The following is a 6,364-nucleotide window of genomic DNA, read 5'->3' as shown; positions in this document are numbered from 1 at the left end:
ATGACATTGCCCTTTTTAACGATAGTGCTCAGGAAAGTGTCCTATAACTATAGAAACATGGGACCCATTGCCAAGCAGAAAAGGGTTGTTATCTTACTTACACAGTTAGCCAGAGTGCAAATGAGCACAGATTTCTTGGAGCACAATTCAATAATATTCAAATTTGCCTTTGGTGTCTGCAAAATGTGGATGAGCACAAAAATATCACAACAAGGATATCCTTTATGACACTGTTAATAACAGAAACAATAGAAATGACTTGATTCTATAATAAGAGGAAATTAAAGTAAAAGCAGTGCCATAAATATAATAAAATGCTATTAAATCATTTAAAATAGTTATGTAGAAAAATAATGACATGGTGAAACAATGTTTGCAATATATTGTTGGAAAAAAGTAACAAAATATGTGTGTAACATAACACAGCATAATAGGTAGAATCTCCTGATTATCTATGTAATTCTAAAGCCCATGGCTTTTAAAAATACATCAAACAGAATGTTTTCAGTCTCACTCTGTCACCTAGGTTGAATTGCAGTGGCATGATCTCAGCTCACTGCAACCTCCACCTCCCAAGTTCAAGTGATTCTCGTGCCTCAGCCTCCCAAGTAGCTGAGGCTATAGGTGCATGCCACCACACCCAGCTACTTTTTGAATTTTTAGCAGAGACAGGGTTTCCCCACGTTGGCCAGGCTGATCTCAAACTCCCGACCTCAAGTTATCCCCCCACCTCAGCCCCTCAAAGTGCTGGGATTGATTACAGGCGTGAGCCACAGCACCTGGCATCAAATAGAATTTCCATTACAATTTCTTGTCTCATCTCCAGTGTCACCTTCTTCATGGAGATTTTGTAGACTCCTTTTGCTGGTTGAGGTTTCTCTCTCCCTGCTCTGTACCCCAGAGCACTTTGGTTAAGGGGTTTGGATATTTTACCAGCTTGCTTAGTTCAAGACCACATTCTTTGTTGACATGCTGAAGTACAGTTTCTTTAATGGTGGCTGCTTGGGGGAGGGGGAAAATAATTAGCTTCCTAATTTTATGAGCTTTTTGTTTCTCTAAGACTCTTACATTCAAACTTGTGCTTCCGTCTTTTCATTTACCGTGAAGATTCCAAAAGACATCTTCCCTGTTGGTTGCCTCCTTATTCCCCAGAAGCAGTGCACTCTCAGATCATTTCCTTTCAATTTCCTTATAACCACTCCAACCCCATCCATAGCCTGTGTTGTGGTTCATCAGGTTTTAGATGCTCTCATTTTGCTCCACGGAGGGTGAGGCCATTTCCCTCTGGTGTACTTTATTTTGTTTTTCATCACAGATAGGCTCCTGCTGTCCTCTTCTTTCCCACGCAGTCTCTGCCCGATGCTCCATTTGGGTGTGAGTTCTGAAGCTGGCTCTGGCTTTGCTGTTTTGAATAGTTATTCCCCTACTTACATATGAGCTGATGATGTTAGTCATCTCTGTCTCCTAATTATGCTATAGCATGGTTGAGGGTGGTTTCCTTTGCTTTCTTTAATGGTCTGTACATTTTCTGGAGGATGTAGGAATTGATTCTAATTTAGACAGCTGCCATTATCCTCCAAAAACCTGTAAGCTCTATTCATATAATTTTTGAGGGCATCAACATCTTTCAGAGAAGCCTAAGTGTTAATCAGACATAAAATAGAACCACTGTAGCATAAAGTTGGGAGCATAGTATGTTAGGTGCCTCAAAACCTTGCCTATTCAGTTTTTTTCCCTATTCTTGGGATGGCCCTTGAAGGGGATCAATAGAAGCTCTCCAGGGAGCATTATACAGATCCTTGGACTTGACGTTCTCATGATGCTTCCAAGTCCTGATATTCTATAATTAAATAAATCATGGGCATTCCATTAATGCTTAATTAACAAGAAGATTCAGTCAACTGGAACAGTATTATGTGCAATCTTGTCCATTGATAATTCTTGGATTTTCCTCATTTTCTTTGTACTCTAGATTTTTTTGTAAGCAATCTTTTGAGACACAAGAAGTGGGGTATAGAGAGGAATTCATTACTGTGTATTGTGTACTCCTATTAGTGGGCTAAACTAAAATCCCTAATTGGCATGAGCAATTTTCATTCTGCTAGATAAACTTCTTTCCCTGAAACAGAGCTTTATAATGCTTCCTGTTCATAACCATTGCTTACTGAAGGCTCTGTGTCTAGATCTGCTAAAAATGACTCTACAGCACTCCCTCTTGCTTCTTACTACAGTAATTGGCTTCCATAAGCTTCTGTCTACATTAGCAAATTTTAAATGCCCTTCTGAATATCTGGTCTAGTGCTCTTTACACAAAAATAAGAAAACTTTTCTAATCATGATGCTTCTTAGCATAAATATAATGCCTTCACCTTTTTCCATAAACCCTTTCAAATCCATTTTCTCATCAGACCCATTTTTATTGAGCTAAGCTGGGTAGACATTCTTAAAAAAGTATTTTAGTTTTCACAGTATAAAACTAAGGCCAACAGCAGTGAAGTCACTTGTTGAAGATCTATCTGAGAAAACTAGACTTATAATTTGTTTCTTCATTCTCAGACAAATGCACATTGTCCATTAGATTTCTCAAAATCTGTAATTAAAGCAGATTAAGTTAATCTTCAGTTCATTTTAACTCAATGATAATAGCACTGTGCTCATAAATATTAGGAATTATAGTTGCTTAATTATGGGAGGGGGCCTTTGCATCGAGCTCATGTCTGTCTTAGTGGTTACTGACACTTTCGAGTCACAGACCACAAGTTGCACAGTCTGTCATTCCTGACACATTTGGTGGGCTCATGAGGTAATTCATAAAACCATAGGATATAGGGAACAAGAAGGGAGAGGAATTAATTTAAAGGCATGGGGAACCGCATGTTTCCTCCAAGGCATTTAGAAAACTAACCTGACCCTCTGGTCTCCTGTAAAGGACAAAGGAAAATGACAGTATTCAAGTGACGAGTGGGTGATCATGTTATTGTGACTCTGCTGGGGACAAAACCTGATTAAAAGTCTAAGAACTATATTTTTGTCTATATACCAGAACCATGGTATCAGGAAAGGGCAACTTGCTTCTCTACATACCCTAGAAACCATGGAAAGGCCAATCAAAGACTTTCACCCACAGAACGTGGCAGAACACACTATTGACAATAAAGGTCGATCTACACTCATGGGAACACACTGGACTGAGTAAGTGGTGGGGTGCTGAAGAAGGGGAGCCAAGTGGGAACTGACAACCCATCATCTTCTTTGAGCCTCACACACCTTTTAGATGGGTGTAATTATACCAGCCTTGTTGATAAGGAAACTGAGACTAAAAGAGGATAATAAATTATGCACCGTAAGCAGTCAAGTAGGTGTTGGAGCCCAGAAGGAACCTAAGTTTGTCTGAATCCACAGCCTTGACTTAACCAGCATGTTAAACTGCCCTGGGATCCACCACTGGATTCAAAAGGCAGATGCTTCACTATTTGAACAGATGCTTTACCTGTTTCAACTTCACATGCTTCACCTGAAAGCAGAGATAATAGTATCTACTTTACGCAATGGCATGAAGATGGAGACTCTCGGACTAAGATGGCAGCGGAGGCTTGGCATGGCTAGGGAGCTGTGGCTGTTGCCGTGGGGCTGCGCAGGTGATTCTATCATTTGTTGAAGAATCTATACACCACTAAGAAACAGCCTCTGGGCCGGGCGTGGTGGCTCACGCCTGTAATCCCAGCACTTTGGGAGGCTGAAGCGGGTGGATCATGAGGTCAGGAGTTCAAGACCAGCTTGGCCAAGATGGTGAAACCCTATCTCTACTAAAAATAGAAAAATTAGCCAGGCGTGGTGGTGGGCACCTGTAATCCCTGCTACTCGAGAGGCTGAGGCAGAGAATTGCTTGAACCCGGGAAGCGGAGGTTGCAGTGAGCCGAGATCGCGCCACTGCACTCCAGCCTAGGCGACAGAGTGAGACTCCGTCTCAAAAAAAAGAGAAACAGCCTCTGCATCAATTTGTAGAAAGACTACTTTTCTCACTACCTGCAGCCTTTTGTAACCCAGTGAGATACATGTTTATTCAAACACAAGATATCTCAAATCCTAACAGTTTAAAGTTTATACCGTGAAAACCAGTTTTTGAGACAAGGCTCATGGATTTTCCCACCCCAGCTGCAGCATTTCGCTCCCCTTTGGCTAGGCATTTATTTAGGATAGAAGGAGTAAAAAGTGTTTTCTTTGGGCCAGATTTCATCACTGTCAGAAAGGAAAATGAAAAATTAGACTGGAATTTACTGAAACCAGATATTTACGCAACAACCATGGACTTCTTTGCATCTGGTTTACCTCTAGTTACTGAGGAAACATCTTCAGGAGAAGCAGGATGTGAAGATGATGAACTTGTGGCATTGATTAAGGAAGTGTTAGATACTAGAATGTGGGCAACTGTGCAAGAAGATGGAGGAGATGTAATCTACAAAGGCTTTGAAAATGGCATCGTATGACTAAAACTCCAGGGTTCTTGTACCAGCTGCCCTAGTTCAATCATTACTCTGAAAAATGGAATTCAGAACATGCTGCAGTTTTATATTCCAGAGGTAGAAGGTGTAGAACAGGGTATGGACGATGAATCAGATGAAAAGGAAGCAAACTCACCTTAAAATAATCTGGATATTCTTTGGGTACAACAGTCGGACTTACCGATAACATATACCAAGCTGTTATTATTAATATGCTGAAGAACTTGAGGATTAATAAAATATGCCATTTCTTCAGAGTCCAAAAAAAAAGATCGAATGAAGAACTTATAGAAATGTCTGGCACATTATAGCCAATCATTTTCCACTGACTGATTTTATTTGACCATCTGCTTTTTATATCATTAATTCAAAAAGCATGTATTGAGTCAATAATATCAGCTGTAACTTATTTGTTGATCACTTCCCATGTTCTAGGCACAGTGCTTGATACTTTCTATTTATTAATTTATATAATCCTTACAATAACCCTACAATGTAGGCATTCTTATTATCTTCATTTTACGTTGAGGGAGCAGGTTCAGAAAGATTAAAAGAAAAAGAGGGTCAAGTATCTGAAAATTCTTTTTCCAAAATAATTTCACTAAAAGAGCAACTTGCTAAATATTTAAGAATTTTATTTTTACATTCAGTTTTGCATCAGTATCATCCCTGCTCTTGCCTTGGCTTTTACATTTTCCTGTCTATACATTTTATATAAGAAAAGATGACATTTCTCTTATGCACAAAATCCACTGTTTCATGGTATTCTATGCTTATGACTGCCCTGGCACCTGCACAGCCCCTTGCAGGAAGATCACGCAGTAAGCTGTCTTATTCTAGTTTATTTGCCCAAAAGTTTAGAGTGAATTGTTATTTAGTTAAAATATCATTGATTGGTTGATCAGTAGATAATTGGATGAGCTAATTAAAAGCTATTCATTTACTACAAATTGAGCTTCAGCAACTTGACCCAGGGCCGAGGTGGTGGCCAGCTTTCTGCCATTGTTATTGTTGCTAGTGATCCTTTACCATGTGGCAGGTGACTGACAGCAAGTACCCTGAATGATGTGAGTGCTCAGTATCTTTGGAATTTAAAACAAAACTTATTCTTCCTGATCTTGGCGCTCTGTGTAGTGGGAGCAGAATGATCTCTGTGAAAGCTATATGTGGCAACTATATATTTATACACCCAGCCTCATGTTTATAAAAAGGCCAATAATGCATGTTGTTTATTTTCATGCCTGTTGTTTATTTTTAGCTTTGACTAGTCTCTGGCAAAACCCACCTCTTGTAATAGAAAGAAAAGGGCTGGCTTTGTTTTCCCTATCCCATGCACTTGTCTAAACTACAAATATCGGAATCATTAAGCTCCTCTTTTTCCTCTCACTCCCCTTATATTTATGCACATCAATTTGTGCTTCTTAAATATCTCATGACAGTCATCTCTGATACAACCTTTCACCATTACCCAAGAGAAGACACCATCATCTGTTATCTAATCACTAAAACAATCTTCCAAAAGCTCTCCAACCTCCATCTCTTCCTTACCCAATCCATTCTCCACACAACAAGCAGAATAATTGATTTGAAATGCAAATGCCATATGGTGTCACTCTGCAGCTCAGACCCACCATAGGCTCCTTGTCACCTTAAGAATAAAGTTCAAATGAAAATATTTGGCAGCCAAACACTTCACAGCTAGGACCCAGCTTCTTCTGCACCTGGACTCTCTCCTCCTACCAGCATGAATCAGGGCAGCTCTCCACATGAAACAACCTCTTCTCAGCTCTAGAACTTTGCATATGCTTTCCCTCTGCTTGGAATGTTTTTCTCTTTTCTCTGTCCAACTGCTTCTTATTTAT

The 6,364-nt window shown here is 39.7% G+C and overlaps 1 pseudogene; it reads left to right on the top strand.

Annotated features, from left to right (window-relative positions):
* Positions 1 to 3,579: 3,579 nt before the first annotated feature.
* Positions 3,580 to 4,643, top strand: LOC116472346 (NFU1 iron-sulfur cluster scaffold homolog, mitochondrial-like; annotated as a pseudogene).
* Positions 4,644 to 6,364: the final 1,721 nt, after the last annotated feature.

This window comes from Hylobates moloch, unplaced genomic scaffold, assembly GCF_009828535.3.
Source record: "Hylobates moloch isolate HMO894 unplaced genomic scaffold, HMol_V3 SCAFFOLD_8, whole genome shotgun sequence".
NCBI lineage: Eukaryota > Metazoa > Chordata > Mammalia > Primates > Hylobatidae > Hylobates > Hylobates moloch.
The sequence above is the reverse complement of the archived record's forward strand: the minus strand, read 5'-3'. Positions and strand labels throughout refer to the sequence as shown.